Raw genomic sequence first — 12,595 nt, 5'->3', positions numbered from 1 at the left:
CGCATCAATGCATCAATGTCCTCTGTTTGAATGTCATCATTTACACTCTTGTCAGTGCTTGTCATGTGTCTTATTTATCTTATCTCCTCACCACCATTGTTAGCTTTGTTAATGTTGTACAGGGCAAATGGAGGGCCGCCTGGAAAGCAGATGAAAGTTTACTCCTTTTTTTTGGCCCATGCAGTCTGGTGCTGACAGGCTTAATTATGACACTATTTAATAGTGAATTATGTTCAAGGGCTGAAGTAGATCACATGGTATGAATGAAAAAAATTTGCATTAAGAATACTTTGAGATCCATGAATTTCCCCCCTGCTGGTTCTTCTCATCCATGGCAGCTGGAAACTTCACCTAACCTTACTGAAATTACACCGCCGAGGCTTTTTTTCTGCAGCATCGTAATCATCAAGTGAAGTAATCGATGATGTCATCGTAATTATCGCAGACTCCTCTCCATTCAGATGTTGCAGACCTCCATAAATACCCCAGTCGTTATTATGTCAGCCATCAGCCGTAACGGGTTCAGTAACAGACTGGCGGATGGCTGGAGTAAAGGTGCCATGAATTTGGCTGTGATTGTTGCAAACAAGCTACTGAATGTACGTAGAGAAGGGCTTGAAAATCAGCACCATGTTTTTTTAATGTCACTGAAACAAATAGCCTTGCTAATGTTTCATTAACTCTCGCTGGCGGTCTGTCCCCCATTAAAATTAATGTCCAGATTCAGTTGAGTGGACTGGCTGGGAAGCAAACAGAGAAGCCAATGTCTCACTGAAGCCCCTGAAACCATCCGCTTTTAGAAGTGTTTTTCTGGGTGCCTTTTTGGCACCAACAAGTGTGTATGCAGTGTGCCAGGTTAGAAATACAGTCTAGTTAGCTGTGTGTGAACTATTAAGCTGGCCTCCCGTGAGAACCGCGTCATGTGAGTGGGAGTAGTGTTAGTGTGTATTTGTTGTGATAAGTGAGGTTTGTGCACTGGAGACAAGTGAGTTACAGCTTTTTAATTTCCTCTTCAGCTTTACTTTTCGCGTATCCCCCCCATTCTCATCTGTTCCTGTCCATTATTTCAGTCTTTGTTTAAACATTTTCTCAACAAAGTCCATGCACTTCAATTTCTGGGACAGTCAAGGGCAGTGATGAAACCAGAGAGTAAATATTATGAACCTCAATGATAAAGGACGGTTTAGATGACAAACTGTTAAACAGGGCTGCAGTCATTCTCCGCGGAGGTTTTTTTTTTTTTTTTTTTTTTTTTGAGAGGAGTTTTTTCAATTATAATCACCAGAATCCAAATATTATTCAACCAAAAACCTGGATATATTTCAATATCACTTGTTCCTCAGATTTATTGCTATGAAATTACTGAGTGTCATCTAAATCCATCTACAATGTTATCCTGCTAACAGACAAAAAAACAACAACAACAACAACAACAAAAAAAACAGTGTTGCTGATTGCATGACTGAGCTTTTTAGTGGAGGTAAAAAAAAAGTGGTGCCAAGAAATCAGAACAACTGCCATTACATGAGGTAGTAATTCACAAAATGAGTTTTGAGGATCTGTGCAGATGTTTCAGGGAAGTTGTTTTTCAAGCTAGTTCCACTGCGGTGGAGCTGCTGTTCTAAGTTCTTCTCAGCACCCGCTATAATTATGTACCTTATGTTTCTTCTAATTGTTCTCTTTGTACGTGTGTATCTCCTGTCCTTACCCTGATTTATTAAGAGATATTTCACAATGTAACATCTCTGGAGGTCACCTTGGTAAAGACCGCATTTTGCAACGCATGCATTTCCATGTGAGAATTGCAACAGACATTGTCTATATTGAGCAGTAGATCAGATTTGTAGTTAAATCCTACTGGTCATTACATGACCTAGCATGATGTTGTAAAGGCTACCATAAGTCTGGGTTTAACAGTAGTAAAGCAGGTTTGATGGAGGTAATTATAGAGGACAGTGTAATGAAACTACAGCTCTCTGCTCTCCACCAGCTGCCCTTTTGCCACACACACACACACACACACACACACACACACACACACATACACACACACAAAGTATGTAATCTTTGATCAGCATCTACATACACAACAGCTGCAAGTGTTAGAGTGAATGTGTGTGTTTGTGAACACGCGTGTCTGCCAGGTGGTTGGGAGCACTAGCAGGTGTTTGCTCTCGTGCTCCAAATTGCAGCTGGATTTTGCCACAGCTGCGTGTGCGCGTGTGTTTGTGTGTGGTGCACCTGGGCACAGCTGTGGTGTGTGTGTGTGGCACCACAGTTTTCCCTAGATTTAACATGTAACTTATGTTCTCGGCTGACTGGATATTATTCATTGTTATTAAGTGCGTCTCAGGTTTTTCCCTCTCAACTGTCCAAGTGTTGCTGTGTGAATGTGATTCTCGGTTCTTAAACTCTCCCCCTTTACTTCCCACTCTGCTCTTGTTTCACCGTCTTGTCTACCCTCATGTTCATCATCTGTTTTGCCAATAGTTCTAATGGGGTGAAGAAAAGCAAGACTGGCTCTCACCCTGCTGTCAGGACAACTGGGGTGGTGTCAGCTGGAGCCCCTAATAGCACCATGTAGTGGACTATATTTACTATGCCCCCTGCGATAGTCAGCACACTAGCTCCAACCAAACAGACGTTATATAGCTTTACTCTCTGTCTGTCAGCCAACCAGAGGAGAGATGATGATACGCATTACTGGTGATCTTCAAGGACCTTTTTTTGGCTGAAGAAGACATCCCCTTCTTGAATTACTCTCCTTCCATTAGCATCTCCTCCTGGTCACGACCCCACCACCCCCACATGCAGTTGAGCCACCTGGTCTCTCACATACTCAGCTTGTCCTGCCAGCTCCAGGACAGCTGGGAAGACAGAGACAGAGGGAGTTTTGGACTGAGCCTCCCCTGAAGCTAGAGACCATGCTAGAATGCAGTTCACAGACTAGTAGCCTTGTAACATTTAGCAGTATTGAGACTTCACACCATGCGATGAAGGTTGATCTTTGTGATGTAAGCACATAATCGCGCTTGTGGCTAATTATTGTCACAAACTTGTTTGTAGGACGCACTCACACTTGACACGGTTGCCCTCTGTGGCACAATTGTCTGTCCTCCCTGCTCCCCATTGGGCGATGCTCACATTGCTCTGCGCCTGACTTGGCCTGAGCATGCTTACATCATCACCAAACTGTGCTCACGGTATCACAACGTGATGTGACACACAAAGGGACTGGAGTCATCATGGAGCATCTCAGAACAGTGAAAAGAGCACAGCGTTCGTGAACATAACATCACTGAGGTTTTTAGAGTTGTTTTGGTGTTGCTTGGCCTTCTCAAATTCCTAGACTCGATTATGCAAAGTGGGGATTTTAATTTAACCATGCAGCAAACCTAAGATTTTTGCAGAAACATCAAGGGAGGCTTTTGCAGCTTTACTTACTGGCTATATCTGCACAGTCATGATGTCATGCCCACGTTCCGTGTGCAATTGCAACTTTATGGTGCTGATAACAATATCCTCAAACATTGTGAGAAATGCCAAAGCATCCATTTAGGAGTAGACCCGAGCAATCACATTAGTTGAACCAACTGGATTTCAGGTTCAGAGGTGCTTGGGCATGGAACAGACTTCCTAGTGTGAATTGACCCTTGGATGTTTACAAAGCTGGCTCTAGAGACACTTTTAGAAAGATACTCTGCTGAAAAAAATGAACCACCATCATACTGCTTTGCTTGTTAACGCAGAACCAATCATCCCTTGAGTGATGTTTTACCAGTGTGAGGTTTTTCCCACCATTTCATACAGTTGGGAAGGCAGAACAACAGCAAAATATTCCCGCCTCAAACAGAACATCGTGTAAAACAGATTAATGCTAACATTTCTAGAGGTGCATCCTCTAGCGAACAATCTGTATTGAGAGGTTTGACCCTTGGTAAAGCTGTAGTTGGAGGTCATGATCCAGTTTCCTGGCAAGATGGTAATCCAGAGCATCATGCAAACAAATAAAGTTTACAGCGGCTTGAATGCTAGCCAGGTGGCGTTGACATCAATAGACATGAACACACATGCGTGAGCAACCACACAAATATAGTCAGGAGTTACTGGGACTTTGTGAATAGTTTCCATTGGTGAGTCTCCCACACTGACATGACCATGCTGTGAGTCACAAATAAACTAATATAGTTTCTCCATCTGTGTGACAGATAGATACCACAAATACCTCTCGAAGGCCTTTCATCTTTTATTTGTTATTTTTTGTCCATAGTCCCTTTCAAGTGTGCCAGCTGTACTTTAGACATGTTATTAAGATAGATTTCATGTCGCTGTTTTACCATGGCTGATCATCCATCCATCCCTTTTCTATACTGCTTATCCCAGCTGACGCTAGGTGAGAGGCGGGGTTCACCCTGGATGGGTTGCCAGTCCATCACAGGGCCATCAGGAGCAATTAGGGGCTCAGTATCTTGCTCAAGGACACTTTGACATGGTCACCGGGGGAAACAAACCAGTGACCTTTCAGGTGCCTCCAAGCCATGGCACCATGGCAGCTCTTGTGTTGGAATTTTGGAAAACATGCGAAATCAAAACTGTATGGCCAGATGCTAGCATGCTACATGCTAACACTGACAGGTGATAGAGGTGCGAAATAGAGTAATATGCTTTTCACAGCGATCTAAGATGATAAGTCCACTTGAGAATAACATGGAGTTGTTTCAAGATTCATTGGCAAGCTGACCGTGTTAGACCAAAGAAATAGTAGTGCACAGGAAGACTTTTTAGCACGAAAATAGTGGAGCTGAATGAGACGTAAAAATCCAATATTTGCTCTCCAAATACAGATCTATTATGAATACTTAAGCTGTTATTAAAGCACACAGAGGCAGAGGGTTTCAAGATGTTTTTATGTTCTTCTCTTCTACAGGGGGCTTTAAAAATAGCACTTGGCTCAACTTAAGTGTCAGAGGTCTTCTTCTTCTTCTTCTCTCTCCCATCGTTCTCTTTCTTCTCCAAGCTTTGTCTGTCTGCCTTCTTCCTATCCACCCATCACCTCCTTTCTCTACCCCCTCCCTTTTTTCCCATTTTTCCCCTCATTTCTCCCCCCTTCTTCTTCATCTCTCCCTGTGGTATTAGTGGGGCCACATGTTGCTGGCCTCTCCTGGTGGTGTGAGCCCCATGGCAGGCACTGGCTCCAGGTTGACGCGTAGCTTTGTGTGTGTGTGTGTGTGTGTGTGTGTGTGTGTGTGTGTGTGTGTGTGTGTGTGTGTGTGTTGGGGGGGTGAGAGACTGTAATATGTGCTTGCATGCCTGTGTGTGTGTGTGTGTGTGTGTGTGTGTGTGTGTGTGTGTGTGAGGCCGCTAACACAGTAACCTGATAGTGGTGCGGCTGAGCAGTACAGAGTGGAGCAGTGCTGTGATTTATCCCGCGGGCCCAGCAGATGGCTGCAACAGGAGTTTGTTTAAGTTTGCTTCAGAGCTGGGCAGGCGGCCAGGAGCATAGTGAGGGCCTGCCAGAAAAATGTTCACTGACTCTGGATGCCTAACCACACTACTCCCCCACTCTCTTCTCCCCAACCCCTTACAACCCCCTTAGTCCAACACACACACACACACACACACACACACACACACACACACACACACACACACACACACACACTCGCTCGCAGACTTTCTGTCGCTATTCTCCTTTTACCCCTCTCTTATTTCTCTTTCCTCCCATCTGCTTCACACACATGCTTACATACACATGCGGATACACATTGACTTGTGTGTGATTCTGTCTTCATCCCTGGTGCTGACATGATCTCACATCTCACAAGGGGGCATTTGATACTGAGGGGGTGTCCATTCTGGTGGAGGCCTTTCCAACACAACCTAACTCTTTACTGGTTACGCTGGATGTCTGCAACACACTGCAAACAGATGTAGAGGAGAACAATCAAAACCATGTACAAGTTTACATCGTTCACACTGAGCAGATGATTATGAAGTCCAGTTGTGTTTTTGAAGTCTGTGCATCACTTTCTCCACTCTTAATCTTCATGTGCAGTGGTCATGTCACTCCATGTGACTCCATGTCACACGGGTGATAACAACCTTTTATGTTAATGTTATATGTTATCACTTCATCTTTTCACTCACTGGTTATTTCCAATATTCTTGGAATATATTGGTGCTATACAATTGGAGAGGAAAAGTGTGTGTGTGTGTGTGTGTGTGTGTGTGTGTGTGTGTGTGTGTGTGTTTGTATTTTGGGGGATAAATTAAAGAAACTCTTTATTCTCTCTAATGACATGGATCTCAGCAAAAAAATTCAAGGTAATTTCTAATTAGATGAGAGGCAGCTGCACAGTTTGGAACTTTAGAAGTTCAAGTTGCTCAAGTCTGAAACTTTCCGTCTCTGTTTTATGTTACTTACCACTAACGAAATTAAATGCATGAAGTAGCTTTTGAGCTTTATCCTTGGAAAGATGTTGGTCTCTTCTCTAATGCCATTACCCAGTAATGTAAAATACACTCGATATTTGTATTAAAATGAGAATATCAGCTCAAACCATTTCACAACAAAGTAAACCAATGTATGTTGCAAGTATCAAAATCAGATTATTTTCAGTCAATCTTCTTTCTTGGGACACATCATTAATAGATGTTGACTTGTGGTGTCTCACTCTCACATGAATGTGAGTCTATCAGGGTAAAAGCCACAAATATGTTGTATGAGGGGTGAGTGGTGGGTAAGCATGACCATATGGATGTCTGAGTCAGCCTTTTTCCCCAGGATTCAGAGTGACAGAGCGTGACAAACTGAGGCCAGAGATAAAATTGTGTGTGTGTGTGTGTGTGTGATGCATGTTGTCTTTTTTGTGTCTGTATCCATGTGTCATGCCATGACTAATGAGCAGTTTTTGGGGTTTTTTACCGATCGAAACCTCTCATGTGGACTCCCTGGTGTCACTTAAGTGTCTAATTTCTAGCACTGTTACCAGTATTACTCATAGTATTAGAGTAGAAAGAGTCACTATTGAGCCATTTAACCACTAAACCCTTACATAAACTATGACAGGATGGGACATCTTTGTGTGTGCAGATGGAGGAGTAGTGTGTGTTCGTGTATGATTAATTGTTGTGACTGCCGGGGTCATAAGCTTTGCCAAAGTTCTGTATTTCCTCTTAGTCGCATCCGTCATCTTAGTGTCTGTTGGGCCTTCAGGTCAGGGACATTTTGCTGCGTCAGCTGTGTTTAAGCTTGAAAGACTTGAGGGATTCACGAGAGTATCAGCTGCTCGCAGAACATAATTTACATCTTTGCATCATGGGCTTCCTGCTATATCAGTTAATGATACTTTAAAGTGTAAAGTGTTGCAAAAAAGAAAAAAATTGATAAAGACAATACAGTAGTCAGTGGTGCAGTGGTTTGCACTGTCGCCTCACAGCAAGAAGGTTCCAGGTTCGAGTCCCGGTTCCAGCACAGGATCTTTCTGTGTGGAGTCTCCATGTTCTCCCTGTTCCTGTGTGGGTTCTCTCTGGTACTCCAGCTTCCTCCCACAGTCCAAAGACATCAAGAGGGGACGAGGCTGATTGATACTCTAAATTGACTGTAGGTGTGACTGTGAGTGTGAATGGTTGTCTGTCTTTATGTGTTAGCCCTGTGATGGACTGGTGACCTGTCCAGGGTGAACCCACTGAAGGTTGCTGGGATAGGCTCCAGCCCCCTCGCGACCCTTAACAGGATAAGCGGTAGAAGATGAATGGAATACAGTAGTCCTTGTTCATGTACCATGAGATCCACTGATATTTGAACCGATAAGAGTAGAATGACTTCAGGAAATAACAGAAGCACTGATACAGTTTCAGAGTCCTTTTAGCTGCATGACATTGGGGGTGGCATGGTGACTGGTTGCTCAGAGGACAGTTACACACTCCATAGTTATGCTGCAAAATGGGTCTATTAGTTTACTAAAATGGAATTATTTAAAGTTTAAATGAGAGAGTTTTCTTCAGGGTACAGACGGCCTTCTCAAAACTCTTTAGCCATTCTCAAAATTCTGAATCTGCTGCCGCCCACCCAAACTTTAAATTACAATTCTGATCAAATTCACTAAGATGAAGTTTATACCTGTAAATAGATTTATGTTTACTTACGTGAAACTTGGCCAATGCAAAACAATAATCCATTTAGATACAAGTAACAATTGCACATAGTTCATTTTGAAGGCAATGTCGTACCTGTTTTTCGCAGGATGATAATGATTTCACTATAAAATTTCACAGAAGTTCCAGGTTCTAATGTTTTGTGTGAAAAAGAGGAATATTTTTTTCAATCATCAGTTTACTAGACTAGTATGTTGGCAGCTAAACTTTGATAGCACAAAACAATAACACAAAAAAAATAAGTGAGTTCTCCACCATGTTCAGACAATACCTCATATTGACTTATGACTATTCAGCAATATAATACCCCCCACATTCCAACTCCGTGATGTGATTTTCTGCTACCAGGAAGACAAGCAGCCATTTTTGTGGCTTGTAGTCATCCATGACTTTAGAAAGACAGAAGTGCAGTGTGCCATCTTTGAGCTGGTTCTGCTCCCACCTCCATTCAGTTATTGAAATCACTACCAACATTTAATATTCCTGGGATGTTTGGAGAGAGCTGTCTGTGTGACATCACCTGTCTGCTGCTGCTGCTTCTTGCATGGTTCTCTTTTTCTGGTTTGTTTTTCAAAAGCCACTTCAAATGCAGACAAGCTACACACCAAACAGCACGGACAAAAATAAGAGACAGGTAAAGAAGGGAGTCGTCTTGAAAAGGCTACACATCCGCCTGCTGCTCTGCTCCTTGTTACCCTCGGAGGAGAGGAAGTGAGTGAGTCATAGGTCAGGTAGCTTAGCAGCCTGCTAATGAATATTTATCTGTCAAGGTTAGACTCGGTGACAGATGTGCTCCTGCCGGGCTTATTACAACCTCAAGTGTGCTTATGTCTACTCATTCATTACATGTATAAGCGAAAGCAAATCCATCTGTATTCTTTTTTGTTTGTTTTTTTTCTAAATATGCGGCTGCTTTTGTTTTATAATAGAAAATGGAAAACTGAAAGGGAAGTTGTTATTGTTGATGTTAATTTTAGTGACCTAAATTAACTTTAATGTGTCATTTGAATTCTGACTAAAATTAAAAAAAAAACAGATTCTAGAAGTCAGTCGAGCTTTATTTATATAGCACATTTCAAATACAATGAAATTCAAAGTACAGTACTTTGAAAGAGATTGAAATAAGTGAACATCATAGACTTGAATGCTAATGCCCACCGAACGATCAAATGAGAGAAGAAATAGCTAAAACATGAATCAGATATTCATTAGAATATGATTTAGGCTCATCCATTAGATACCAATGTTGCCATAGGGAAGATAAACAGTTAAGAAACAATATATATATGTTTTTTGTGTATCAGTGTTAAAACCTCATTACATACAGTATAAAAACATCTGACCTGCTAAAATACCAGTCTGATGTTTTGTCCTTTTATAAGTAAATAACACTGTGATTGATTAAAACATGATTCTGATTGGATTGTGGATCCTTTATGGAATGACCTTCATCAGATATAATCGATATCATCTTGTTCGGTTCTGGTGGGGTTGTTGTTTTTTTTGTTTTGTTTGTTTTGTGAGAAAGTTGTTGTCCACCTGTTGCTTAGCCTGACATGAGTGCTTCAAAAGCAGCACTCCAGACAGTCTGACGCTGGCTGGGGAGCGATGAGATCCGGTTTGACACTCACTCAATATGGAACATGTGTCCTCAATGTTGGACGGATTGCAGGCTTGGACTGACTTCCACGCTGCACAGCTCCACAGGTGTTAGAGTTGTTCTAGTTAATGTGAAACTTGGATTCTGTATGAAAGAAAGACAGTGTGAGTTTTCATGCTCATGAAAATGTTTTGGAGCATCTCGAACGTGAGTGTTGATCAGTGTTACATCAAAGCTCTCTTCCTCTGATGTCTTCGAGTCTGAACTGCTTTTATGGAGTGTGGCTGAACCGGTCGTGGCTCTGCTCCTGTTGGCTCTCTGTGATAGGCTGTTAAAATTGACTGCCTGGCTTTAAAAGCTGCTATACATCCACCCGCGGACCTGCTGCAACCGTGGGAACACAGACACATTTGTTTTTGAGTACGTGTGCGGAGGAGAGCAAGTCAGTGACTAGCAGGGGTCAGCACAGAGCAGAAACAGAGCTCCCTGCTGAACGATAAGGTCTGCTGACCTGAGTGACCTTTAACTTGCTTTGACGAGGTCATCTCAAATTAGCTCAATGTTTGCTGTCTGCTAGCATTAAAACAAGAAGGTGCACCCTCTGGAATAGAACCTTTTTCTAATCCAGTGATAACCTCAGGAGGAAACATAACAGCTATGGCAGAATTAGAAATCAGCATCTGCATAATGCGTAATCTTTTGTCATATTTATTTAAAAACTAATGATGTTACATAAAGTTGATTTATTGTGTTTGTCTGACTAAGACTGGACTTTTGAAATACATTGGAAGTCCTTCATTTGACCCGACTAGCCTTCCCTGGACAATGTGGTTATGGATCAGGATGCACTTCAATTATCTGCTCTCTTCTCATAAACATTGCCTGCTAACCTGTGAGAAGGTCAACCAGTTGAAAGTCTAAGGGGATATACCAGCACCTACCATTCTGAGGGCGGACAGATTTAGTAAATTCATCGATTCTTCCCTGGTTCTTGTCTACTGGGACAACGATGCTCAATGACCTCATCGAGCTGTAACCATAGCGATTGCAACTGTGCACGTGCAACCCACTGAGAGTCGTCCAACCTACATGCTCCAGAGAAACCAGCAAGACAGTAAATCTTCAAAGATCAGTGCTGACAAAGTGTGGAATGCATGTTAGTGTTTCCCATATTTCTCAGACGATGTGTGATTTGCCAATGCGTGTAAACGTGGTATGTGTGTGTGTGTGTGTGTGTGTGTGTGTGACTAGGAGGAATAGGTGAGAGCCAGGGCCATGAGCAAGGTGCAGCAGCGTTCCTGTGTGTGGTATCCTGTAGCCTGGCCCTGAGGTAAATATTTGAGGACTGCAGGCACCATTAGGAGAGGTTCTGTTTGATGGGCTGATATCATGTGAGGCAAAGGATGACGTCCGCTTTTCCTCAGAGAGAGAGAAGGGGGGTGTCATATCTTAGCTAACTCTTTTCCCATGTATATGACAAAGGTATGATTTCATGAATCATGTGTGTGTGTGCTCATTTTGATGGTGACATTCCCTCAGCCACGATTCCTCCATTGCTTCTTTGGCACCTGAGCAGCTTTGCCAGGTCTGTGAGGCAAAATCAGCCCAGAGGTCCAAAAACCAGCCAAATACCACAACTCAAAATATGCCAAACCATAAGGAAATTGCCAGTTGCCAAATGTATTGCAATATCTACAAAAGAATACAAGGACATTTTTGATGCTGTAAATTTTTTTGAAAATTAATTGTTGAAGAATGATAAATGCCAGACACTGTTGGATCATGTTCTGACACGTTTCTGTGTAAACAGAACCCACAACTGAACAGCAAAATTTCACCCAGAACTCTCCATCCTTGCTTAATTTCTGTCTCCCTCTTTTGTTTTAATTCTCAAATCTAAATCTTCCCCCCTCCTCTTCATTCTTGCCTCTTGTCTCCCTTTCAGCGAAGAGCAAGCCAATCTCTCTGGCGCCGATGTGGCTTCTTTATTTTCCTCTCAGGAGAAGTCAGGTTTATTGTTCCAGTGTTTACTTTTACAGCTAATTTTAGTTTTTCATTACATATCTATTAACAGGACTCTTTAATGTTCAACGGTAGAAGGTAGTCGTTGGCGTGCGTCGCTCTCCAGGTTGAAAAATTGTGTGTTTATGGATGTGTGTACACTCGGTTATGTGCGTGCATGTAAGTGCACAATCCAAGCACAGATGTTCTCAAAGGCTCCAGCTTTTATGCAGCAGTTCTCCCTCTCCCCTTGCAGAAAAAGGGAAGTGTCTAATAAAAGGCGGGTGTGTGAGACTAAGTGAGTCATACACACACGCACAGAGAGAGAGTCGGCCTCCCTCAATCTCTGTGAGCTTGTGAGAGAGAGTGAGCGAGTGAGCAAGGCAGGAAGCAGGGAGGGAGGCTGTGCCAAGCTGGAGCTGAATTCCTGCCAAGAGTCTACTTGTTTGCTCGTCTGGCTGGAGCCAGAGGCTGACCTTATTAGCTAGGAGGGCAGCCGTCTTATTAAAACACATCTGGCGCTCAGGGAGCCCAAATAGTCCTCATATTGTCTTCCTGCTTGCTCCTGACCTTGCGTTACCTAGCAGGAATGCTGACAAGGGCTTCACGCATCTGTTGAGAGTTTCACCAGGGTCTTTCTCCCCCCTCCCCCATTCCCTCCCACCCTCCCCTCCCCTCCCTTCCACCCTCGCTGTCTTTGCTGGCGCCTGCACGGTAGCTCTGTGAGACCTGTTTTTCTTCCTCCCCCCTTTTTTTCCCTTCCCCTCCCACCTTTTCCACACCCCACCTCTCAACACCACAACCACTCTTCGGTGCAGTGTCCCAGTACCCCCCATG

The 12,595-nt window shown here is 43.1% G+C and overlaps 1 protein-coding gene across 1 annotated transcript in view; it reads left to right on the top strand.

Annotated features, from left to right (window-relative positions):
• Positions 1–12,595, top strand: part of gse1b (Gse1 coiled-coil protein b) — a 170,040-nt gene that overhangs the window by 9,084 nt on the left and 148,361 nt on the right. The window lies entirely within an intron of this gene.

This window comes from Aulostomus chinensis, chromosome 2, assembly GCF_037954235.1.
Source record: "Aulostomus chinensis isolate RoL2024-O1b breed Wild chromosome 2, RoL_Achi_v1.0, whole genome shotgun sequence".
NCBI classification, from domain to species: domain Eukaryota; kingdom Metazoa; phylum Chordata; class Actinopteri; order Syngnathiformes; family Aulostomidae; genus Aulostomus; species Aulostomus chinensis.
The sequence above is the reverse complement of the archived record's forward strand: the minus strand, read 5'-3'. Positions and strand labels throughout refer to the sequence as shown.